The 27,423-nt window shown below is 39.3% G+C and overlaps 1 long non-coding RNA gene across 3 annotated transcripts in view; it reads left to right on the top strand.

The window, feature by feature from the left end:
* LOC112130954 (uncharacterized) overlaps positions 1-27,423 on the top strand; it is a 129,186-nt gene that overhangs the window by 80,646 nt on the left and 21,117 nt on the right. For 2 of the 3 annotated variants that reach the window (XR_010139041.1, XR_010139039.1), the window contains 2 exons: positions 12,188-12,399; positions 15,904-16,092. The exons of the other annotated variant lie outside the window; for it this stretch is intronic. This is a non-coding gene — a long non-coding RNA (uncharacterized LOC112130954). Of the gene's footprint in view, positions 1-12,187; positions 12,400-15,903; positions 16,093-27,423 lie in introns of those variants that run through there. 3 annotated transcript variants of the gene reach the window in all.

Below are 27,423 nucleotides of genomic sequence, written 5' to 3'. Positions count from 1 at the left end.
GAAAATGTGAGCTGGTTGATATCAAGTAGCTTAAAAATGGCTATGGTGGGAGCACACACACAACAACACATCAGGGCTTTTTCATTTTATTTGTTTTCAGAGACTCAGTTGTAAAATTTTATTAGCTTCTGCATGGATTCAAAATGTTCATTTGTTTATTGATATATACAAGCAAACATTGTGAAAATAGCATTTTTTACTTCCTTTCCCAGCATCGATTGTATGATATTAATCACTCCAGTTTTCACTTGATTAATGGTAGCATTGTATACCGATTTTCATCCTTTTACATTTTAACTTATTTATGTCTTTATATTTGCAGTGAATTTCTTGTAGGTATATCCTCGAATATTGTTTTTCTTTATCCAACATGACAACCCCTGCCTTTTAATTGGAGCATTAAAAGACTACGACTAATTGGGGCATTAAAAAACTATTCTCATTTAATGTTTCTACTGATATAGTTAGGCTTAAATCTACCTTTTAGTTTGTATTTCATTTGTCCCATCTCTTAATTGTACCTTTTCATTTTTTTCTGCTTTCATTTGGATTGAGCATTTTTGTGATGGCATTTTTACTCTTTTGTTGCCTTATTAGCTATAATTTATCACAGTCTACCTTAAAATATATATTAGTTCATATATAGTATAGGAACTTTGCCTTTGTTTACTTTCATTTGTCCCTCTCCAAGCCTTATTGCTATTGTCATACATTTTACTTCTACATGTTTTCAATAACACATTACATTTTAATTATTTGTCTAAAGACAGTTATCTTTTAAAGACATTTAAATAAGATATATATATATATATATATATATATATATGTACACAGAGAGATATTTTCATGTTGTTACCATTATCACTGCTCTATATTCCATTATATAGGTACATATTTCCATCTGGTATTGTTTTCCTTCTGCCCAAATCATTTCCTTTGATGTTTCTGGTAGCTCAAGTCTGATGGTGATGAATTCTTTCAACTTTTATATATGTTAAGAAGTCTTTATTTCATTTTTGAAAAATACTTTATTTAGTATAGTATTATAGCTTTGTATTTGTCCATTCTCACACACTACAAATACATACTTGAAACTGAGTAATTTATAAAGAAAATAGTTTTAATTTGCTCATGGTTCTGCAGGCTGTACAGGTTTCTGTTTCTGGGGATGCCTCCCAAAACTTACAATCATGGTGGAAGGCAAAGGGGAAGGAGGCACGGGTCTTATGTGGCTGGAGTAGGAGGAACAGAGGGAAGGGGGAGGTGTCACACACTTATAAACAACCAGCTCTCATGATAACTCACTCACTCTCACAGGAACAGCAAGGGGGAAGTCCTCTTCCATCATCCAGTCACCTCCCACCAGGCCCCTCATCCAACATTGGTAATTACAATTCAACATGAGATTGGGGAGGGGGATACAAGTCCAAACCATGGACGTCCTCCCCCGTGATCCAGTCACCTACCACCAGGTCCCTCATCCAACACTGGGGATTACAATTCAACATGAGATTTGGATGGGGAGGCACAAATCCAAACCGTATCATTCTACCTTTTGCCCCTCCCAAATCTCATGTCCTTCTCACATTGTAAAACATAATAATCACTTCTCAACAGTTCCCCAAAGTCTTAATCTATTTCAACATTAACTCAAAAGGCCACACTCCAAAGTCTCATCTGAGACAAGGCAAGTCCCTTCCGCCTATGAGCCTGTAAAATCAAAAACAAGTTAGTGACTTCCAAGATACAATGTGGGTACAGGCATTGGCTAAATACTCCTGATCTAAAAGGGAGAAATCGGCCAAAACAAAGGGGCTACAGGCTCCATGCAAGTCCATAACCCAGTGGGATGGTCATTAAATCTTAAAGCTCCAAAATAATCTTTGACTCCATGTCTTACATCCAGGCCACACTGATGCAAGAGGTGGGCTCCCAAGGCCTTGGGCAGCTCTGCCACTATGTCTCTGCAGGGCTTAGCTCCTATGGCTGCACTCAACAGCTGATGTTGAATGCCTGTGGCTTTTCCAGGTACACAGTGCAAGCCATCAGTGGATCTACTATTCACAGCTCCACTAGGAAGTGTCCCAGTGGGGACTCTGCTTGGGGGCTCCGACCCCTCATTTTCCCTCCTTACTACCCTAGTAGAGGTTATCCCTGAGGGCTCTGCGCCTATAGCAGACTTCTGCCTGGGCATCCAGATGTTTCCATACATCCTCTGGAATCTAGGTGGAGGCTTCCAAGACTCAACTCTTGCTGTCTGCACACCCGCAGGCTTAGCACCACATAGAAGCTGCCAAGGCTTATGGCTTGTACCCTCTGGAGCAGCAGCCTGAGACATATCTGGGGCCCTTTTAGCCATGGCTAGAGCTGGAGTGTCTGGGACACAGGGAGCAATGTCCCAAAGTTGCACAGGACAGCAGCACCCTGGGCCCGGCCAATAAAACCATTCTTCCCTCCTCTGCCTCTGGGCATGTGATGGGAGGTGCTGCCACGAAGGTCTCTGAAATGCCTTGGAGGCATTTCCCCCATTGTCTTGGCTATTAACATTTGGCTCCTCTTATGAAAATTTCTGTAGTTTTCTTGAATTCCTCCCAAGAAAATGGATTTTACTTTTCTGCCACATGGTCAGGCAGCAAATTTTCCAAAATTGTATGCTCTGCTTTCCTTTTAAATAGAAGTTCCAGTTTCAGATCATCTTTTTGCTCATGCATATGTGCATACACTGTTAGAAGCAGCCAGGTTATATCTTGAATGTTTCGCTGTTTAGAAATTTCTTCTGCCAGATACCCTAAATCATCACTCTCAAGTTTAAAGTTACACAGATCCCTAGAGCAGGGGCACAAAGATAGCAGTCCCTTTGCTAAAGCATAGCAAGAGTGACCTTTACTTCAGTTCCCAATAAGTGCCTCATCTCCACCTGAGACCTCATCAGCCTGCGCATCGCTGTCCATATCACTATCAGCATTTTGGTCAAAACCATTCAATAAGTCTCTAGGAATTTCAAAATGTTCCCTCATCTTCCTGTCTTTCTGAGCCCTCCAAACTGTTCCAACCTCTTCCCATGACCCAGGTCCAAATTTACTTCCACATTTTCAGGTATCTTTATAGCCGTGTCCCACTCCTAGGCACCGATTTTCCGTATTCATCTATTCTCACACTGCTGTAAAGAAATACCTGAAACTATGTAATTTGTATTTTAAAAAGAGGTTTAGTTGACTGATGGTTCTGCAGGCTGTACAGCCTTCTAATTCTGATTCTGGGGAGGCCTGAGGAAACTTATAATCATGACGAAAAGTAAAGGTGAAGCAGCACATCTTACATGGCTAGAGCAGGAGGAAGAGAGAGAAGGGGCAGGTGCTGTACACTTTTAAACAACCAGATCTCATGAGAACTCACTATCACAAGAACAGCAAGGAGGAAGTCCTCCCCAGTGATTCAATCACCTCCCACCAGGCCCTTCTACCAAAATTGGGGATTACAATTCAATATGAGACCTGGGTAGGGATACACATCCAAACATCAAGCTTGATTGCTTTTTTTTATTTTTCTTTCTGTACTTTAAAGATGTTACTCCAATGTCTTCTGCTTGCATCATTCCTGAGAAGAAAAATGCTGTCATTCTCATCTTTGTTCCTCTGTATGTATTGTGTGTTTTTTTTCTCTCGGCAAGTTTGAGATTTTCTCTATATCCCTTTTTTTTTTTTTTTTTTTTAGCAATTAGATTAGGATATATTTCAGTGTAGTTAGTTTTCTTCATGTTTCTTATATTTGGGTGTCATTGAACTTCTTGCATGAATCTGTGAATTTATAAATTTTTTTTTTTAATTTTATTATTATTATACTTTAAGTTTTATGATACATATGCACAATGTGCGGGTTTGTTACATATGTATACATGTGCCATGTTGGTGTGCTGCACCCATCAACTCGTCACTTAGCATTAGATATATCTCCTAATGCTATCCCTTCCCCCTCCCCCCACCCCACAACAGTCCCACAAGTGTGATGTTCCCCTTCCTGTGTCTATATGTTCTCATTGTTCAATTCCCACCTATGAGTGAGAACATGCGGTGTTTGGTTTTCTGTCCTTGCGATAGTTTGCTGAGAATGATGGTTTCCAGTTTCATCCATGTCCCTACAAAGGACATGAACTCTTCATTTTTTATGGCTGCATAGTATTCCATGGTGTATATGTGCCACATTTTCTTAATCCAGTCTATCGTTGTTGGACATTTGGGTTGGTTCCAAGTCTTTGCTATTGTGAATAGTGCCACAGTAAACATACGTGTGCATGTGTCTTTATAGCAGCATGATTTATAATCCTTTGGGTATATACCCAGTAATGGGATGGCTGGGTCAAATGGTATTTCTAGTTCTAGATCCCTGAGGAATCACCACACTGACTTCCACAATACTTGAACTAGTTTACAGTCCCACCAACAGTGTAAAAGTGTTCCTATATCTCCACATCCTCTCCAGCACCTGTTGTTTCCTGACTTTTTAATGATTGCCATTCTAACTGGTGTGAGATGGTATCTCATTGTGGTTTTGATTTGCATTTCTCTGATGGCCAGTGATGATGAGCATTTTTTCATGTGTTTTTTGGCTGCATAAATGTCTTCTTTTGAGAAGTGTCTGTTCATATCCTTCGCCCACTTTTTGATGGGGTTGTTTTTTTCTTGTAAATTTGTTTGAATTCATTGTAGATTCTGGTTATTAGCCCTTTGTCAGATGAGTAGGTTGCAAAAATTTTCTCCCATTTTGTAGGTTGCCTGTTCACTCTGATGGTAGTTGCTTTGCTGTGCAGAAACTCTTTAGTTTAATTAGATCCCATTTGTCAATTTTGGCTTTTGTTGCCATTGCTTTTGGTGTTTTAGACATGAAGTCCTTGCCCATGCCTATGTCCTGAATGGTATTGCCTAGGTTTTCTTCTAGGGTTTTTATGGTTTTAAGTCTAACATGTAAGTCTTTAATCCATCTTGAATTAATTTTTGTATAAGGTGTAAGGAAGGGATCCAGTTTCAGCTTTCTACATATGGCTAGCCAGTTTTCCGAGCATCATTTATTAAATAGGGAATCCTTTCTCCATTGCTTGTTTTTGGAAGTTCTGGCCAGGGCAATTAGGCAGGAGAAGGAAATAAAGGGTATTCAATTAGGAAAAGAGGAAGTCAAATTGTCCCTGTTTGCAGATGACATGATTGTATATCTAGAAAACCCCATTGTCTGAGCCCAAAGTCTCCTTAAGCTGATAAGCAACTTCAGCAAAGTCTCAGGATACGAAATCATTGTACAAAAATCACAAGCATTCTTATACACCAATAACATACGAACAGAGAGCCAAATCACGAGTGAACTCCCATTCACAATTGCTTCAAAGAGAATAAAATACCTAGGAATCCAACTTACAAGGGATGTGAGGGACCTCTTCAAGGAGAACTACAAACCACTGCTCAATGAAATAAAAGAGGATACAAACAAATGGAAGAACATTCCATGCTCATGGGTAGGAACAATCAATATCGTGAAAATGGCCAGGCTGCCCAAGGTAATTTATAGATTCAATGCCATCCCCATCAAGCTACCAATGACTTTCTTCACAGAATTGGAAAAAACTACTTTGAAGTTCATATGGAACCAAAAAAGAGCCCGCATTGCCGAGTCAATCCTAAGCCAAAAGAATGTATAAATTTCATCAGCTCTAGAAAATTTTTAGCCATTATGTCTTCAAATATTGGTCTGCCTCTCCTCTCTTGAATACTGTAAATACACATATATTAGGTCTCTTGAAGTTGTCCCAGAGGTAGCTGATGTTTCTTTTCACTCTTTCAAATTCTTTATTCCTGTATGTGTTTCATTTTGAATTTTTTTTATTACTCTGTCTTCAAGTTCACTAACTTTTTGTTATGAGATGTGTAATTTTGTAATGTGCTGCTAATCCCGCCAATGAATTTTAAATCTCAAGCATTGTAGATTTCATCTTCAGAAGTTTGACCTGGGCCTTTTTATATCTTTCATGTCTCTACTTAGGTTACTAAATATATGGAATACAGTTACAACAACTGTTTTAACATCCCTGTGTGCTAATTCTAACAGTTGTTTCAATTCTGAATTACTTTTGATTGGTTGATTTCTTCTTAGGGCATGTATTTTCTTCTTTTCATGACTGCTAATTTTTGGTTAGATGTCAAATGTGAATTTTACCTTTTTGGATGCTGGATATTTTTGAATTTCTATAAATATTCTTAAGCTTTATTCTGGGCCATAATTAAATTACTTGGAAAGATTTTTATTATTCTAGGTATTTGATGTAAAAATTTGTTAGGGAACCAGAGCAGCCTTTAGTCTGTAGTCTAGATTCAAGTCTCATCATTCCCTACAACTGAGGCAAGCTCAATAAGTCAATAAGTCAAGCTCAGTCAATAAGTACCTTATTGACTGAATTGTGAAGTTTTCCAATCTGGCAGTAACAGGAACTAATTCTAGCCATCTATGAACACTATTTTTTTTTAATCTATCTTTTTTTCTCTAGTAATTTCCTTATGTGCATACACTGATGAGTACTCTACTGAATATTCAAAGGGTATCTTCTGCAGTTCCCCAAAGTTATTTCTCTGCCGCTCTCTCCTCTCTGGTATTTTGTTTTGCAGACTCTACCAATTTGTTCTCCTTGGACTCTCAGCTTTGGTTCCTCAACACAGGGAGTATGTTCTGCCAGAGTTCTGTGTCCCTATTTTGTGGCCTGGAAACTCTGATGACAGTACCCTGGACAATCATAGGGCTCACCTCATTTCTTTTCCATCTTTCAGGGATCACTGTCATTTTTTGCCGGATATCCAGTGTCTTAAAAACTTGCATTTCATATATTTTATTTGGCTCTCTTGGTTGTTTCAGGCAGGAGAGTGAATCCGGTCTCTGTTACTCCATTTTGACCAGATATGGAAGATAAGGAAACTAAATGTGATCTGATATTCAAGATAGCTGCTTTGCAGTATTTCCCTCCATGGTTATACAGGATATTGACTTCAGCATGTATGTGGTCTTGAAGGCCACTTAGGATGAGACTGATTGCAGGAGACTAAAGATATTGGCTATGATATCTTCCATATTTATAAGGTAGGGTATGGCTTACAAAAATGCCATAATATAATTTTTTTTTTACCAACATCTATTCCTTCTTTTTGTAGTCACCACATATTGATTTTTCTCTGGTAAACATCCCATTTTCACTCTCCGTCGACGTGGGTACAGTAGGGATGACATCACTCTGAAACAAGCAGGGTTGTCACATGACCCAGATCTGACCAACCAGAATCATTGCCACCTAAATCATAGATATTTAGTTTAGGGATGGGCAAATTTGTCTAGGAATTAATTCCATAATTTTTGCTGGATCTATTGGAATGAATCCATTTCATTCCACTGGATTTGTAGTTAGTCAGATATAGGAATAGAGCTACTGAAGGCAACCCCCATGCCCAGTTATACATACGCAGAAAGAAAAATAGAGACCAACTCCTTTTGACATTTTTGAGACCCTGGATTTTCCTAGAGTTTTTCGTTATAAATGAATTCCCTTTATTTCTAAAGCCAATTTGAGTTGGGTTTCTACGAATTGCACATAGAAAATTCTGACTCATACGTAAGGGATTATTGTCAGAGATAAGGGAGATAAGTAAGGGAGATAAATAATTTCACCAATGCTTGAAATACAAAGTAGAAAGTATTCACTCCTACATGATTTCAGAGAAAAGAGAAATTGTAATAAAATATAGAAGTATGATTTATTGTGTACCTATGCTAAATATTGTATATACATGATCTCATTTAATCCCCAGGTGAGCCTAAGTCAGTAAATACTTATTTTTATTTAATTGATAAAGAAACCTAGCCTTGGAGAGAGTAGGTAATTTTCCTAAAATCATGCAGCTAGGAAATGGCAGAAACAAAGGTGTACACTGTCTGTCTTGCTTCAATGTTTTAAAACTTCATTATTCTTCGGTGTGGCATTGAGGAATCTGAGAGGGCTTTGTGAAGAAAATGGACCTTGGAAGATGAGTGTTGGAGGAAAGGAAGGGTATTCCAGGTAGCAAGAAGGGCAAAGACAAAGGGACAATGTTAAACGTCCTGAATTTGATTATTGTACCATTATTATGTAAAATTCTGTGCTTGTTCTTTGGAAATACACACTGAAATATTTAGAAGTGAAGAGTCATGATTTTTGCAATTTACTCTTAAATGATTCAGTAGGAAAACCAAAGAGCGATAATTACTTTTTAAAAGAAAGCTTTTGTATAATTTGAAAGTAAAAAGGCATCAGTTTTCTGTATTTGACTGAAGCCACTGGCTATAGCAAAAAAAGCCACATTTTCTTGCCCCAGGCCTTACAGCTGGAAACTGACAGGGCTGGAACAGAAACTTATGGTTCCTGCCTCTTACTCTGTTGTTTAATAGTGGGTGTGATGACATCTAAGTTTAAGAAATTTCTTTTCATTTGTGACCTATGGAAAATGAATCCTAAAATAGGGGTGAAAATATTGCTGGTATATTTCTCAAATTTTGTTGATGAAATCATGCAAATGAAGGCTTTGCTAAATGTCTCAAGCAAATGAAACAAATATAATTTCCTCATTAAGCTAATTCACAATGCATCTTGCTACTCTTTACTATACATGAGATGCCAGATGTTGCCAAACAGGGACTGTCAAAACATGGTGTGTCTGCTTTAGGGAACTGAATGAATCACAGTTTATTTGTTTCATCTTTATTTTTTTCTCTTAAGAAACATTATTGCATTCACCCTCATATAAAATGCACAGATTGTTGTTTGAACAACGTCCAGTAAGGGAGCACTGAGAATCTCAGGCATACATAGACAGAGTGTATATTTAATTTGGGAATATCTTCCAAATAAAATATTATTTGAAAACCTAATTGGACACATTACAAATGTATATCACCGTGATTCTTTGTAGAGAACCTTGGGAATCAGGAAAAGCTACAGATTTATAAAATGTTTTTTTCAGCAAACAGAAAGCATGAAATATGCCAGCCACCGTTAAGACACACACTGTTTAGTTCATAATTCCATAATAATGTGGCATTCATTAAATTGTTTTTAGAGTTTGCTTTTGATTTAAATCGGAACTCTGTCTTATCTCCCTTTGATCATAATAATGCATAGTTCTCAGATGCACAAATTAAATAATTTCCCATCAGGTTATTTTTTAAAAAATGAGAGAGAGGGAAGGAGAAAACAAAACAACTTGGAAGAGTTCTCTCATTGTTCTTGGGTCTCCTTGGGTAGCCAAAGACTGAATGCCCCAGAAACTTCAAGACAGTTGGTAACTATATTGAATGTTGGAGAGTTTGTCACACTTGTGTATGTTAAATTAATTCCCTTGGACAGTGAGCAGCAAACAGATTAGGTGACCTAAATGGAACTGAAGAATGGGCTCCTGCGAATCAATTACTATCTCAGTGTTGGTTAATAGAAACGCATCTTACAGGTATGTGGGGACAGGCAGCAGGGTGGAGTGACAGCAATTCATGGGAGCTGAAGGGACTACTCATATCTCCTAGAGTGACTGACCTCTGCTCCCCTACGTGAAAGCCAAACAAGAGGCAAACAGGAGCTGAAAGAATCAGTAAGTCACAGAGCTGCATTATGCAGCACTGATAAGGATGCTTCCAAAAGTTTGATTAATGTTGGTTAGTTGATGAAAGTGAGACATAGCAAAGTAGTACAGTCATGAAATCTGTCTAGTAGAGACCAGTGAAGGACAACATCTGCCTGCTTTAATTCCACTGATGTAGGGGAAAGTGGGAGAAAGAAAATGATCATATTCTCTCTATTTCTCTCCTTCTTGATAATTGATGATCTGAAAGTTTTCTTTCTTTGGCTCTTCCCTATGTGAATTACTTATCACCACTCCTTGACCTCACCTCCAAGAAAATAAAAAATTAAGGAAAAAATAGTACCGTGACCCCTATTACATTGCAATATGATTCTATGTGCCATAAAGGAAAACCGTGTAACAAGGCCCAGATGCTATTAACAGGACAACTGAAACCCAAGGCTTGCCCTGACTTTCTTTCCTAATCTGGTGTTTTGAGAATAAAAAGAACAAATGAAAGAAAATGAAAAAAGGGTGAAAGAGAAAAAGAAAACCAGGGGAAAAAGAAAAGACTAGCAGACAATGGAAAACCTTTACTTTTTAGTCATTTTCTGCTACTCAGTTTTATCAATTGAAAATTATGGGCTATTTCCTTCCTGGACAGGCTTTCTATTTCCTCATTGGTGAAATACACTTTTGTATGCATGGTGTGCATGCTATTTATCAAGAACTTGAAATTGATCAAGAAACGGATAACAATGAATTAAATCATATTTGTGGTTGTACATTATGCTGAACCTAAAAAAGTTACTGGCAAGTCTAAGTCACTTATGTTTTTTCTTAAAATAGAAAAAACAAGGTGATTGTATTGAGGAAAGAAAAGGGAAGGCCATTAGCAGAGGATGAAAAAGTACATAAGAGGTTAAGGCTGCGAGCGAAGGAACTAGACAATTATGAGAGTTCAAATCTAGGTCCCTTAGAGTTAATTTAGTTGAATGGAAAAATCATAAGCCAGAATACCTAGACCTAGTCTGTGCTTTTGCTCACTGAAGATGTGATCTTGGATAAATCATTAAACCTTTGGCAAAGGGCCTCAGTTTCATCATACATGAAGTAGAGAATATAAGCTATTTCTTTGCCTCAATTATGGAGTACCAAAAGTATTTACAAAGTCCTTATTAAAAACTTAAAGCCATGGCCGGGCGCGGTGGCTCACACCTGTAATCCCAGCACTTTGGGAGGCCAAGGCAGGCGGATCACGAGTTCAGGAGATCGAGACCATCCTGCTTAACATGGTGAAACCCCGTCTCTACTAAAAATACAAAAAATTAGCCGGGCGTGGTGGCGGGCGCCTATAGTCCTAGCTACTCGGGAGGCTGAGGCAGGAGAATGGCGTGAACCCGGGAGGTGGAGCTGGCAGTGAGCCGAGATCGCGCCACTGCACTCTAGCCTGGGCAACAGAGCAAAACTGCGTCTCAAAAAAAAAAAAAAAAAACTTAAAGCCATATAAATGTTAATGGTATGCTTATGATTATGATTATTTTTTACCACTGATAAAGCTCCCTTTGAGCAGGTGAGAAGCTAGGTCTTGTCCTGCACTGGAGCCAACAGAAGCTAGAATAAAACAGCTAATGTTACTTAAATACTTGTCAGGGGTCAAGAACTGCAGTAAGCCCTTCGTATGTATCAAATCATTCAATCATTACAACTCTCTAAACTGGAAATATCGTTAGCCTCATTTTATAGATAAGGAAACAGAATTATTTGCCCAAAGTCATATGGCTAGGAAGTGGCAAAGCTGTGATATTTTAGGCCTATGTCAGTTACCCTAAATTTGCTGCTTCCAAATTCAGATGGAGAACCCAGGTTAGTTAGATCAGGTTTCCTGAATGGAGTGCACTATATCAGAGCTGCCCTAAGGAAAGTGGTTCCCATTTGGGGATTCCTTCCTTCAAATAATGCCTATTAATATTAATGTGATAAACTCATTCATGCTGAGATGCTATTCCTTCCAAGAGTCTAAAGAGAGTAATGCTTAACCTGTAGAATGAAGTAATAGCAGTAGTATTAAAGACCTTGGAAAGAGAAGGAAGGAAGATAAGGAAACTGAAGGAAGTGGAAGGATTTTGTGGCAGGGCCTTTTTCAAATCACGCTTTATAGACAGTTGCCTCTTATGTCTACATTTATGCATGTTCTTAGCTCTTCAGAACATTAACATTAGTATTTTTTTTTAGCTTTCTAGGGTATAACATATTCGTCTGGATTAGAATTATGCTCTGACTCTACTAACTGTGTACCCTCAGAGGAGTGTTAAACTCCCCTGAGCTTTCGCCTGTTTGCGAAACGAAAAGTAATTATTACCTTAAGGAGTTGTTTTGAGGATCAGATGAGACAATGTATGTCAAAGTGCCTGTTTCGTGCTGTTGTTCCTTTAATAACAGTAACAATAACAGCTAACAATTTTACAGTATTTACTATGTATCAAACATTGTTATAAGCACTTAATTCCCATTAACTTACATAATCACAATGACCCTGTGAAGTAGATACTATTATTATTCCCACATTATAGATGAGGAAACTGAAGCACACAGGAATTGACATGCCTGAGGTCACACAGCTGTGAAGTTTCAAATAAGCAGCTTGGCTCTCCGATTGTTGCCTACCTCTAAGAATTTTCAAAAAACAAATCCATAAAAGAAAGGAAATGAAAGTTTTGAGTGATGAAAACACAGTTGGATTCTGTCTTACTGCTGGAGCTGAAGATTTTTGAAAGCACAATGGGTAAGCTCAGGAGTATCTTTTTAAAAAAATGAACAACAGCAACATTAACATAGCTAACATTTATAAAGCCTTTCCTGCGTACTAGGTCCTATAGTACCTCTCAGTAACCCTGACCTATAAAAATTCAATAGATGTTAATATTTGCTATCATGATTATAAAGCTCACAATCTAGTAGGATAAATACAACATGTATTAAATAATTAGAATACAAACTAGAAAGTGCAAAGTGATAAGAAACATTAAGAGAAAGTGATATTGGAGTTCAGAAGCAAGAGAGTCACTTTAAAGGTGAGAACTTACATGCTGCAGACAACTAAAGAAGGTTTAAAAGGGAACACAATTTACAAGAAGGAACTTGAAGACAAGGTAAGGTTTGCTAGATGCAGAACAGGAAGGAGAGATGAATTCTGAATAGAAGACACAGAGACAGTGAAATGAACAATGTTTTGGGAACAAATAAATCATTTTGTTTGTGAAGGGGGCTATAGGAGATAAAGTCAGCAAATTAGGATGAAGTTTGAAGGGTGGGAGATTTGAAAGTAAGGCTAATGACTCTGAACCTCATTATGTGGAAAACAGGGAGTTATTGGATACCTTTTAAAATGCTCTTGTCAAGAAAGAGTTCAACTTCAGGAAAATTAATGCAACAAATATGGAATGGATTAGATTAGAGGGGAAGGTAATAAAGGCAGGGAATCGGTCAGGCACAGTGGCTCACACCTGTAATCCCAACACGTTGGGAGGCCAGGGTGGGGGGGGGGGCAGATCACTAGGTCAGGAGTTCGAGACCAGCCTGGCCAACATGGTGAAACCCCGTCTCTACTAAAAATACAAAAATTAGCTGGGTGTGGTGATGGGTGCCTGTAATCCAAGCTACTTGGGAGGCCGAGGCAGGAAAATTGCTTGAACCTAGGAGACGGAGGTTGCAGTGAGCCGAGATGGCACCACTGCACTTCAGCCTGGGCGACAGAGCAAGACTCCATCTCAAAAAAAAAAAAAAAAAAAAAAAAAATTCAGGGAATCTAGTTAGGTGGTTATTGTTGTAATCAGTTGACATTGATGTACAGAGAAAGAGAGCCTTTGTTTCTGTGCCAAGGGGTTGATTCAAATATTTCTTCAAATGCATTTACTAATTCTTACTGTGTGCCAAGCACTTGTTGAGTTGAGCAGAATCCCTCTCCTGGAGGGGTTTAGTAAATTATAATTTAGTACTTGTAACTTTAAAACTCTGAAGCGCATTCTATGAAAAAGAAGCCTTGATAAACAGCATAAGATTGTGTTTTTTCAGGAAGCAATTTCAACTGTGCAGTCAAAGAGAGAAATAATTACTTCATAGAGACAGACAATATTCAAGCATGCAAATACTCATAAATACCCTGCTGCAACCCGTACTTAAATCCTGTATCCAGTAGATGGCGATTATAAGCTTTCATCTAGGCACCAAGTACGTTTCATCTCTTAGAATGCAGAAAAGAAGAGAAAGAGGAATGAAAGAGAATGGGAAGTAACGGGAGAGGGAGAGGATAAGTAAAGGGAAGAAATGAAAGAATGTGGAGAAGGAGTGGGAGATGGGAGGGTGATAGAAGCTATGCTTGCTGTTCAGAAGTCTCCCTAAGACATGCTTAGTTCAGCTCCATCTTTTCTGCAGTTGAATATGCAGTTAGCCTTGCTTGTGAGGAAGAAGTTTGTATTGCCTTCCAGGCAGATACCCATGAAGAAAGTATTCCTGTTCCATAATCCCTCCAACTGAGTTTAATAAAGAGAAGGCATAGCTGTGTTTGAAATATGCTGCACAGGCATTTTGACCCTTTGTAGCAAGAAATGTGGCTTGAAATATCTCCTAATTATTTTGCTCCCCAGGTATCTCTTTATTTCTAGTTCAGCTGAAAATCCTACCAGAGGAAGAGCAAAGTTGGAATGAAAAGTTCCCAATAAATTACTACAGGCATTTACTAAAGGCAGAAAAAAACCAAATACTGGTCAAGCTGACCTTTTTACAACCAGGTAGGGACCATCTCCAAAAGGAGAATCAGGCGTGAAAAAAATCCAACTTGTATGTTAGGCGTGTTCCATTAATGGATTGAAAATTATAGGGCTAAAGGTGAATAGGGAAAGAAGAAGAAAATAGAAGACCATCCTGCTTCTTTCTTAGGGAGTGTGAATTCATTCTACTTCCTTTTAGTTCAGTCAGAATATCTTGAGTTGCCATTGGATCCATACTTCTGAAAAGAGATGGAAAGATAAGGGGTTCAGAGGCTTACAGAAATTTGTCAAGATATCCTAATTATTTTCTACTGGAAATTTCTGTAGGTCAGAAGTTCAACATGGGTTTCACCAGGCTAAAATCAAGGGCTGTGCCCCCTTCTGGAAGCTGTAGGGGAAATTCTATTTTGTTGCCTTCTCCAGCTTCTAGAAGACACCTGTATTACTTGGTTCATGATTCCCTTCTGTCATATGTAGAGCCATCAATATTGCGTATCTCTGACCATTCTTCTTTGGTCACATCTAATCACAGCCCACAGAGTTCTCCCACTTTTAAGGGTGTGTTATTTTATTGGACTCAGATAATCTAGGCTAATCTCATTGTTTCAGTCTACCTTATGATACTATAACAGAACACCTGAAACTGGGTAATTTATAAAAAAGCATATATTTGTTTCTTACAATTCTGAGGGCTGAGAAGTTCAGGGTTGAGGGGTCTCATCTGGTCAGGGCCTGCTTTTTCTGTTATCCCATGGTGGAAGGCAGAGGACAAGAGAGCAGGAAAAAGAGAGAGAAAGAGACTAATGGAGGGAGGGAGGGGTATATATAGAGATAGAAAATGCTAGCACAAGGCAGGTTGAATTCATTTTTCTACCAAACCAATTCCTCTGATAATGACGTTAATCCTCATGGATGGATTAATCGCCACTTAAAGATCCCATATTTAAACACTGTTGCACTGAGAATTAAGCTTCCAACACATGGACTTTGGGAGACACATTAAAACCATAGCACTTATCTCAAGGTTTGTAACATTAATTATATCTGTAACAAAGCCCTTTTGCCATGTAAAGTAACATATTCACATGTTCTAGGGATTGGCAGAGGGAGAGAGAAGGATGGAGGGAGGCAGGAGAGAGAGAGAGACAGAGACAGAGAAAGAGATAGAGAGAATGAATAACAAGTTCACATAATAGATGACCAAATATTGTAGTCTAGTATTATTATTCAACAGAACTTCTTGGAAGCAGGTATAGTAGGTCAGTCAGACAATCAGACAGGTACTTTGAATGCCTCTAATTAGAAGGCCATTATTTTTGGTGGTATAAACTTGACAGTGATAGATGAAGGTTAAGGGTAAATTAAAAAAAAAAAAAAAAAGGTACAGTAGTCCTGCCTAATGTCGCACTAGATGGAATGATAATATTTATTCATCAGTTGCTAACTGTCTGGTATTATTCTAAGCATTTTACATGAAAACCTCATTTAGCCCTTCGAACTAACTTATACCCATTTTACAGGTGAGGAAAATGAGACAGAAGTTATTTGACCAAGACCACACACTTATAAATGGTAGAATCAAGAACCCATCTGACTGACTCTGGAGTTCAGGTTCTTAACCACTATATTCTACTGCTTCTAAGATAATTTGGCCTTTAATAAAGAACTAAAGAAAATTATACAACCGTTTCTAAAAACCAAATAAACATGTGTCACCCATAATGGTCTCCTGATTGTTAAGGGATAGTATTTCTTGTGTTGACTTTGAACAGAAAGATGATTTTAAAGTACATCATTTTTACTCCCTTTCAAAGTTGGATAACTTGAAATAACCTTAAAGATTCCTTTATATTCACTGGTATTTGTCTTAATTGCTATGTTAGCAGCCATTCCCTACCAGGGATGATGAGAGGTAGCAGGAAAACAATTTTCTCCAGTACAATAGTTTCTGCCAATTTCATTTGAATGAGTTTCTCTGTATCCCTTCTAGGACAAAGCTTAAAGGCAAATGATGTGTTTGCAAGCCAAAGATGAGTGTAAAGTGGCTGATATAGGCATAACTCAGAAACATAGTATGTTGAGTTCCAGACCACTACTATAAAGTGAATATCACAATAAAGTGAGTCACAAAATATTTTTTAGTTTCCCATTGCATATAAAAATTATGTTAATGGCCGGGCGCGCTGGCTCACGCCTGTAATCCCAGCACTTTGGGAGGCCGAGGTGGGCGGATCATGAGGTCAGGAGATCGAGACCATCCTGGCTAACACGGTGAAACCCCATCTCCACTAAAAATACAAAAAAAATTAGCTGGGCATGGAGGCGGGCGCCTGTAGTCCCAGCTACTAAGGAGGCTGAGGCAGGAGAATGGTGTGAACCCAGGAGCTGGAGCTTGCAGTGAGCCAAGATCACACCACTGCACTCCAGCCTGGGCGACAGAGCGAAACTCTGTCTCAAAAAAAAAAAAATATGTTTACAGGCCAGGTGTGATAGCTCACACTTGTAATCCCAGCACTTTGGGAGGCCAAGGCGGACAGATCACCTGAGGTCAGTAGTTCGAGACCAGCCTGATCAACATGGAGAGACCCCATCTCTACTAAAAACACAGAATTATTTGGGCATGGTGATGCATGCCTGTAATCCTGTCTACTTGGGAGGCTGAGAGGCAGGAGAATCACTTGAACCAGAGAGCCAGTGGTTGCAGTGAGCCGAGATCATGCCATTGCACTCCAGCCTGGGCAACAACAGTGAAACTCCATCTTAAAAAGGAAACAAAAAAAATTATGTTTACACTATACTGTAGTCCATTAAGTGTGGAATAGCATTATGTCTAAAAAATGTACATACTTTAATTTATAATACTTTATTGCTAAAAAAAATTGTAACACTCCTCTGAGCTTTCCACAAGTCATAATCTTTTGCTGGTGGAGGGTCTTGCCTCTATTGATGGCTGCTAACTGATCAGGGTGGTGGTTGCTAATGATTGGGATGGCTGTGACAATTTCTTAAAATAAGGCAATTATGAAGTTTGCCACATTGATTGACTCTTCCTTTTATGAAACATTTCTCTGTAGCATGGGATGCTGTTTGACAGTATTTTAGCCACAATAAAACCTCTTTCTAAATTGGAGTCAGTCGTCTCAAATCCTGCTGTTTTATTAATGAACTTCGTGTAATATTCTAACTCATTTGTTATCATTTCAACAGTGCTCACAGAATCTTACCCAGGAGTAAATTCCATTTCAAGAAACCACTTTCTTTGCTCATCCATAAATAAGCAACTCCTAATCTATTAAAGTTTTATTGTTAGATTATAGCAATTCAGTCACATCTTCAGGCTCTCCTTCTAACTCTAGGACATGAAAACAACATCAATCTCCCTGTATATCTCTATCAGTGCTCTTGGGTGACTAAATGCATTGTCAGGGAGAAATAGTATCTTGAAAGGAATCTTTTTTTTTTTTTTTTTTCTGAGCAGCAGGTCTGAACAGTGCACCTAAAATATTCACTAAACCATGTTGAAATCAGATGTTCTATTATTCAGGCTTTGTTGTTCCATTTAGAGTGCAGAGGTGGAAAAAATTTAGCATAATTCTTAAGGGACCTGAGATTTTCTGAATGATAAATGAACATTGACTTTAAGTTAAAATCAGCAGCTCCATTAGTCCCTAATAAGAGTCAGAATGTTCTTGGAAATTTTGAAGCTAGGCATTGACTTCTCCTCCCTAGTTATGAAATTCCTGGATGTCATCTTCTTATAATAGAAAACAGTATTGTCTGCACTGAGTATTTGTTGTTTACTCTAGCCACCTTCATCAATTGTATTAGCTAGATTTTCTGGATAACTTGCTGTAGCTTCTACATCAGTACTTGCTGCGTCACCTTGCACTTTTATATGATGGAAAGAGCTTCTTCCCTTAAACCTATGAACCAACCTCTGCTACCTGTATGCTTTTCATCTGCAACTTCCTTGCCTCTCTCAATTGTTAACTGGGAAAAGTATGAATTAGAAAAGGGGAAGAGACTTTATTTCTTGTAAGGCATATAGCCTAAAAGGTGGCCATCCCACAGGCTGGGAAGCACAGCCTGCAGCCAAGACCAAAAACAAGCACTTCAAAGAAGGAGGGATTGGAGTAGGAAGTTTATGCTAAAGAGGCTAGCTAAACATACATACTTGACAGGTTACAGGAGGAGCTGTGAATATTCATGAAGGTGGTCCTGACACTTCCATATTGAAGAAACATGCATGTAACATATAACTAATGTTCACTTTGGGGTGGAGAAAACATTTAAATTTATTACAATTAGGGACTATACATCAAAAAGTCTTTTCAGGACATGAAGGCACACGAGTGTGCGACCTCTGAAAACTGGCCAGAGCCAGTCCATGGTCAGTGGTCTTCTTATCAAGATAAAGTTATTGAAATCAGTCTCTTTTCCAGTGAAATCTGTAGTTATGGCTAGTAGAACAGAGGTTTGGTTAACATCTGTGAACTGGATGAGTTGTAATTGTTTTAATATTGCCTATCTCGAGGCTAGTGCTTGTTTAGTTGCTAGAGAAAAAGAAAAACCTTGTGGCAGTTAGAACATAGTTTATTCTTTACATTTAAGGGTATGTGACTTAACCATTGTCTGGCATGGGCTTAGGTCTCTTATAATTTGGTATCCTATTGCCGAAAAGAGTGTGTTCCGTCAGTCTTATGATCTCTATTTTAACATAAATGTTGGTCAGTTGTGGTATCTAATCTGCAAAAGGGAGGAAGTATAAGGAAGCATGTCTGACCTCCTGTCCCATCATAACTGGGAACTTATTTTTAAGGTTTTTCTGGGGTCCCTTGGCCACAGTGGGGTCCATTTAGTCAGTGGGGGGCTTGGAATTTTATTTTTAGTTTACACAGCCTACATATCATTGAAGAGATTTAGGGCCTTGCTCTGAAGTAGGCTTTGACTTAAGGGAATGTTGGGGATTGTTTGATCTTCTATGCAGACCACTGAAACCATCTCCGTATCAGCAACAAGGCCGTATTTTTCTTATCATTCATGTGTTCACTGAAGTAGAATTTCAGTAACTTTTCTTTGCATTCACATCTTAGCTGTTTGCCTCAAGAGGCCTAGCTTTTGATCTGTCTTGGCTTTCAACATGTCTTCCTCACTAAGCTTAGTCATGTCTAGCTTTGATTTAAAGTAAGAAATGTACAGCTCTTCCTTTCACTTGAACACTTACAGTCCATTGTAGGATTATTTATTGGCCTAACTTCAATATTATTGCATCTCAAGGAACAGAGAGACCTTAGGAGAGGAAGACAGATAAGGGAATAGCCCGTCAGTGCAGCAGTCAGAGCACACACAGCATTTATCGATTAAGTTTGCCATCTTCTTCTTATTATTATTATTATTTTGAGATGGAGTCTCACTCTGTCACCCAGGCTGGAGTGCAGTGGCACAATCTCGGCTCATGCAACCTCCACCTCCTGGGTTCAAGCAGTTCTCCTGCCTCAGCCTCCCGAATAGCTGGAACTACAGGCGCACACTGCCACACCCGGCTAGTTTTTTTTTGTATTTTAGTAGAGATGGGGTTTCACCGTGTTACCCAGGCTTGTCTCGAACTCATGAGCTCAGGCAATCTGCCCGCCTCAGCCTCCCAAAGTGCTGGGATTACAGGCATGAGCCACCGCACCTGGCCCACCCACCATCTTATAAGAGTGTGGTTCATGGTACTCCAAAACAATTATAATAGTAACATTAATTATAATCGATCACAAATCATCATAACATATAATAATAATGAAAACATTTGAAATATTATGAGAATTACCAAAATGTGACCCAGTGACACAAAGTGAACACATGCTGTTTGAAAAATGGTGCAAATAGACTTGTTTGATACAGGGTTGCCACAAAGCTTCAATCTAAAAAATGCGATCTTTGCATAGCACAATAAAGTGAAGTCAATAGAATGAGGTATGCTTGTATTTACTTGCCACACAAATTAGAGCTAAGTTTAAGGATAGAGGAAATGAACTATACAATGTCTGTCCTTAAGACAATAAAGGTCAATTTTTTAGACTTCCACTTGCTAAGTATAACTCTACTATTCCTGGATATCATGGCCTGCCATTCTCAAAGTAAAAGGTGAATAGCATGAGGCCCTATTAAACCAGCCCTGGGTTCTCACGGGTATTGGTAATGAGAAATAATACAGAAAATACGTCTAGTCAATTATTTTTTTCCATCAAGATAGAATTATTTATTAAATAAAATAATTATTGTTCAAATTACTTACATTATTAACTATTTATATCCCATTTATCACAAGTAACTATTGGTTAATAATTTTTACAAGACAATATGTGATTTCTCTGCTCATGCCCCCAGCACACCACAGCTTCCCTACAGAGAGGAGACCAGTCTGTCTCCGCTGTGAGCCTCTGACACACTGCTCTTCACCAGGCAGGGCCCCTCGCTTGGGCCCATAGTACAGCCACCCCACCCTGTTACAGTAGGTAGCTTAGTCAGACATGAGCAGAGCAGAAGAGAGCTCTGCCCTCCCCTCCCCTACCACACACACACCAGGAATGTCAGGCGCCCATCAAGTGATGGTCAGGTGGTTAACTGTCTCTCTAAAATAATAATTGGTCACAGCTGAAACCAGGGAAAGGCGGTCTCCCAATAAATAGAAAAAAACCTGAAACTGGTGATCAGCATCCCAATAAGATCTCAGGAGTCAGGCAAGTGGCTCAGGCATGTACACTAAGAACCAAAATGGTTCAATTTAACTGGTATATGACCTCCCTCTAGGAATACTATACTGGTAAGGGAAGTTGATATGGTTTGGCTGTGTCACCACCCAAGTCTCATCTTGAATTGTAGCTCCCACAATTCCCATGTGTTGTGGGAGGGTCCCTGTTGGAGATAATCCATTTCTGCCATACTGTACTCCTGGTAGTGAATAACTCTCATGAGATCTGATGGTTTTATAAGGGGTTTCCCCTTTTGGTTGGCTCCCATTCTCTCTTGCCTGCCAGCAAGTAAGGCATGCCTTTTACCCTCTGCCATGATCGTACGGCTTCCCCTGCCACGTGGAACTATGAGTCCATTAAACCTCTTTTTTTTTTTTTTTTTTATAAATTACCCAGTCTTGGATATGTCTTTATTAGCAGCATGAAAATGGACTAATATAGGAAACATGCCTAAAGTGAACATGTGTACAACTCTAGTAAACATACTGTGCATGTGGCCCCTCCCAAGTGTGAGCAGGCCACTGCACATGTGGACAGTGCATTGCAAGGGAAGAATCAGGGGAGAAGGGACACAAGAACCTGGAAACATGCCAGCATATAAAACCCCAAGTCAAAAGGTCAAATTATACACTTGATCTCTCAAGTCACCTGCTTAGCCCTCTCCAAGTGTGTTTTACTCCCTTTCATTCCTGCTCTAAAGCTTTTTAATAAACTTTCATTTCTGCTCTAAAATTTGCCTTGGTTTCTCACTCTGCCTTATGACCTTGGTTAAATTCTTCCGTGGAGGCAAGGATTGAAGTTGCTGCAGATGCATACAGATTTGCTGCCAGTAACATATTTTGGTGCTATGAGACTCAGGTACTTTTTACCACTAACATAGTTTGGTGCTGAGTGACTTGGATATGGATATGTTCCCTAGTGGTAAGAGACCTCTATACCCCGCCTTCTTTGTCTGGAGGCATTCAACCCCTGTACACCTTTTTTCTTCTCCCTTTCTCTCTCCTGCTTACTAACCAACCCCAAGAATGATTCCTCTCGACCAAAAGTGGCTCTCCTCACCCTGGCTTATCTCTCAGCTCACCCTGAGGAGTGGCTTGTGGGAGTAGGAAGGACATTGGGGTATGCACCAAGTAGAAATGAGGCACTAATGGCCCTCCTGGATAGGAGGCTCACAAGAGTGGTAGGGCTAGCGCTCAAAACTGTGCAATGTCTGGGGTTTCTTCTGCTTTTTCAACTAAAATGGTATCTTTCTCGAAAATCCACTCTCCCTATTGCCGTGCTTTCTCTGTGTGTGTTCTGAAATGGCCTTGCACACTCTGGACCAACCATCCCAGGGTCAAGTCCGCTTCTTTGCATGCCATGTGACTTCTTAAACAAATACTGCCTGTTATTCATGCACCTGCAGCTCTTGCTGCATTTGCACAGCATCAAAGACACAGGCTCCCTTCCAGATATCCCCTGAGATTTATACTTGTTTTTACCCTACCGGTTCAGATGACCTCCAGCCCTTCCCCTCTCTGCTAGCACATTGCTGGGATAGACACTAATTGAAACTCAGGCTCTGCCAGCTCCTTATGACTTACCATATGCTTTTCGTTCCTGTTATGCCAAGGGCTTAGTTTTCTGGTGGCTTTTGAAGCAGTTTGTCCACCAGCATATGGCCTCACTCTGGCCTTTTAAGATCCCACCCGCTTGCTTTTTTTGAGTCAGCATCTTTTTGGGAGGAGGGGAAATTCTCCCTTCGCAATTTGTATGTTCTTACCTCAAACCCCAAGTACTCCAAAGGTTACTATTTTGTATCAAGAGGGCAAATAAACGTTGCCCTCTCAAATCCAAGTGCTGCTGTTTTTGCGAGCATGTGAAGGCTCTCCATGAGTATTCCTCTCACTTGCTACCACTCCCTCCTGTAGCCTCCATTTCTCTACTTCCACATCCTTAACATGCATCAAGACCTTCAAGGTCATATGTGAAGGGAGGGGGAGAGGGAAGGTCAGCCCCCTTGTGGCAGTTTACTGAAAAACAAGCTTCTCCTCTACTTAAAGAACATGGGAATTGGGAATCCGAGAAAAGTGATAATTATTTTGTTGTTAGAATGCACTGAATGAGAGTCACTATACGTCCATGAAGACAAGGATATAGGCAAGCCCAAGGCCGCAAGCACAAGAGACCAATAGGACAGAGACAAAGGTTGGTCCCAGGCTGACAAATTACTATTAAAACAGAGATGATAGCAAGGTTAGGGGTACAGAGTAAGACCAGTTCATAATGGAACCCCAAGGATGGATAGTTTGCCCACTGTTCACTCCAGTATATCAAGTTCTCAAGTGGGTAATTGTGATGAGTTGAGACCAAGGTTAAGGGTACACAGTAAGACTGATTCATTCGAGAACCCTAAGGAGGAATGGGGAATGCCCTATTAAGGATCAGAGGAAAGTAAGAGGGCATACCTTTTTCCCTTTTTTCCTTTTCTCTTCAGTTCTCTCTTCACAGATGGGTAATCATGTCTCCATACCACAAGACATGCCCCTCAGATGCATCCCCCAAAACTGGGAAGTGTGATTTCTCCAAACCTTAAACAACTAGTTTTCCTTTATAATACCATTTGGCCTATAAAATAAATGGAGGAAATAACAAAAGTCAGCCTTAGAGCCTGGTGCCCTTATACAGGAAATCCTCAAATTAGCCTCCTCTATCTCTTATAACTGAGAGTAGAATAAGGAGTACAGGGCCAAGGAAAAGGAGAAACACAGGGAAAGGAGGCAGGCTCAACTGTTGGCTACTCTGCAAGCCCACCAGCCCCCTTCAAATGGCCCTAAGAACAGTCCTCTAGGTAACTGCCATTGGGGCAGGAAGCCAGGCCACTGGAAGGCAAACTGTCCTAATGGAATAAATGGGAAAAAGCTGTGCATGACTTGCCCCCTCTACCCCAAGCTCAGCCACTGGAAATGGGACTGTCAAGAGGGCGAAATGGCCTCTGGAACAGAATCCCAACTCCTGATGGGCTTCAGCTGAAGGGGCTCTCTGCTCTGTCTGGCTTCTAAATCAGATATCAGTGTCATCAATGGTACTACAAAGCCAAGGGCAACTCTGGAGGTGGTAAGTAAAATTATAAATTTCTCTTTTGGGTTCAAGAGCTGACTACTCTGTGCTAGTTCTCCCCTAAGCAACTCTCTTCCAAATCCTGTTGGGCAACAGGGGCATATAGCACCACCTCCCTCCAAAAGAAAAGATTCACATCTCTTTGGGGCAAAACCTCTACAGTACACAGATAAACTCCTTATCTTCCGCCCTTCACAGGACTTATACAGTAACATGTAGTTCAAACCATAACTTTCTAACAGAAGTAAAATTATTTTTGTCTAATCCAAAGGTTATAAAGGTAAAGGTATTTCTGGTAAGGAAAGTTATAAAGAAAAGGAGTTTGTATTAAAAAAAAAAGGATCTTGTATGGTAAGTTATTGTCCTAAAATAAAATGACTTGTTGTTTAAAGAGAGGGATTTTAGGACAAGTCAGAAAGTCGAAGCATTTTATAGGTGGTCTGTGTAAGTTATGAAAAAAATCATGAAACAGAAGTTATAAAAATGTACAATTTTAAAGGGTATTTGGACTACTAAATGCTCCATAAACTGCTACTATTACTTAACTGTACAAATTGCCTGCTTTAAACCTAGGTAAGGAATGGGGACTCACAGAGTTAGCCGTGCCTCTAGCTATGCTGGAATCAAACCTTATCTGCACTTCTGTCTGGTGTCCTAGGCTCCAAACCTAGTACATAATTAGAATCACTTATTTATCAGGTTTTTCACCAAAAGCAAAAGTTGCTAAGAGTTAACAGTGTAACATGTACTTGAGATTGCTGGAAAAACAGCTGTACGTGCAAGACGTGTAAGGAGAACAGAATGTGCTTTTGGAAAAGGGTTATAAGAAGACATGGGAATGCAGATTTCTTTTTGCCTGGTTTAGAGGGTTAAATGATTATTTTAAGTTAGATAGGATAAAGTTGAAGATTTAAGCAAGTTGTGAAAGTTTTTTGAAAGATTAATCTTGTAAAATAATATCTGTATGTAAACATATTGCCTAAAGTTAAAGGAGTATTAGTCAGTTTTTCCATAAATTAAACACTGGAATAAAAGCACAACAGAGTTTTATTAAAGCATTAATCTACTCTTTATAAATGTGTTGTTGGTATGTGTTCCAAAATTATGCAAAACTCCTATAATTCCGATATAACTTAGTATAAGTTATCAGTAATAATTATAATTGTTATATTATTATGCCACAGAGGTAACAAATATCCTTCTTAATTGTATCTTTGACTATGGGTACCCTAAGACTTTTTGTCATCCACAGACAATTGTTGTTTTAATTCTATTTAAAAGGTGTTTTTTTTAATCAACTATAAAACTCTAGCAGGTGCTCTTAAATGCAGGTTTCTGATAACTTCAGAGATTGTGATGTTAGAATAGAGGAAAAACTTTCAGAATTCTCGTGGAAAGTTGAAATGTTTATGAATATCAAGCAGAACAGGAGTTAACTGCATGGAGTAAACTAATAAAAGACTGTAAATAATCCTTACAACTTTTAACAATTGAGTAAAGTATGTCCCTGTAAACAAAACTTAGAGCATATTGCTTTCTCTTTACTTGGTCTCTCCAGAATTTAGATACTACTTGTAAGTATTCTCAACTTATGGCAATATAGTTACTTGCCTTAGTGCAATAAGAATCTATTTTCTTTTACACATGACACAACTGGAGGAACTGGTTATTTTACCAAGGCTTTGACTGGAATGGCATACTTTCAGGTTGCTTTAAGGAATCAACTTTGACTTATAAAGCCAATAAATACACCTTGGGAAAACTGGCCTCATACCTTGTCTAAATAGTCTCTGTACACAGCTCTTGACCTCCGGTAAGTAAAGAATGTTATTTTCCAGTAGGCCAAGGAGCCCAAGTTATCTTGGGACCTCAAGAGGAGAGGAATTTCCCCAACTCATATAGGTAATTGATGACACTAACCCATGGCTGGGATTAAGTCTTCAAAAAAGTCTTATCTGATTCCTCATGAAATGAAGTTCCATCAAAGACAATTTAAAAGGGAGCCTATATGGCAAATAATTATTCTTGCTGTTGTTTATGCAAATAATCAGGCCAAGTATAATAAGACAAGTTTATTCTGCAAACTAATCAATCCTATCATGATATTTTTTAAACAAAGGAGGACTGGAAAGATAAAAATCATGTTTCAAGAACTATGGTATACTTATTATTAGATTCTAGTCTCATCACTTGTTTTTGAGTTTTTGTCTGCAATTCAGACTAACCCTGCTTATTCCTGTGAACTAACTGGTGAACTCCGGCTACAACTCAGAAGAAACAAGAGGGATGGGTCATGCAAAAACCTGAATCAATGTTCTAATTCTGGGCAATAGAATAATACGCTAGCAACCCCATGCACCCACATCTTAGCAGGCATGAATATATCCACCAACTACCGGGGCATGTCGGCAGCCTCGGGATTTTTTGGAGGTGTCTTCTCCCGCCTTATTTTGTTTTGACATTCTTCTCAATCTACTAACCTGATTTGTCTTTTCTTGCGTTCAGGCCATCAAGCTCCAAAAGATGCTCAGTGATGGATACTGTCCTCTCAATACTAGAGTCACACTTCTAGAGGGGACCCCTAGACTGCCCATCAGTGGAACATGACAGAGGCAAAATCTTGCCACTGTCTTCCTTGGTCCTGGGTGGCTACCACTTTCACCAATCCATGGAGCCACCCTCCTCTGACAGCTAACTTCTGTCAGCAGGAAACAATTACAGAAGACTGACATCAATTTTCCCCAAAGAATTGGGGTCTTGGATTGTTGAGAGAGGACATGGTACAGTAAGTAGCTAGTCAGACATGAGCAGAGCAGGAGAGGTCTCTCCCCCACCACACACACACCAGGAATGTCAGGTGGTTTTTAAGTGTCTCTCTAAAGTAATAATTGGTCACAGCGTGTGCAAGGGAAAGGCAGTCGCCCAATAGGAAAATACTGAAACTGGTGATCAGCTTCCTGATGAGATCTCAGGAGTCAGGCGAGTGGGCTCAGGCATGTGCACCAAGAGGCAAAATGTTGGAGTTTAACTGGTATATGACCTTCTAGGGACATTTGACTGGTAAGGGAAGAACTCCTCAAGAGAGCATGCATACAACTCCAGTAAACACACCGTGCCTGTGGCCTTTCCCAAGTGCTAGCGGGCCACTGCGCATGTGGACAGCCCATCACAAGGGAAGAATCAGAGAAGAAGGGACAAAAG

This window comes from Pongo abelii, chromosome X (genome assembly GCF_028885655.2).
Source record: "Pongo abelii isolate AG06213 chromosome X, NHGRI_mPonAbe1-v2.0_pri, whole genome shotgun sequence".
Lineage (NCBI taxonomy): Eukaryota > Metazoa > Chordata > Mammalia > Primates > Hominidae > Pongo > Pongo abelii.
This window is presented reverse-complemented; position numbering and strand designations above follow the sequence as displayed.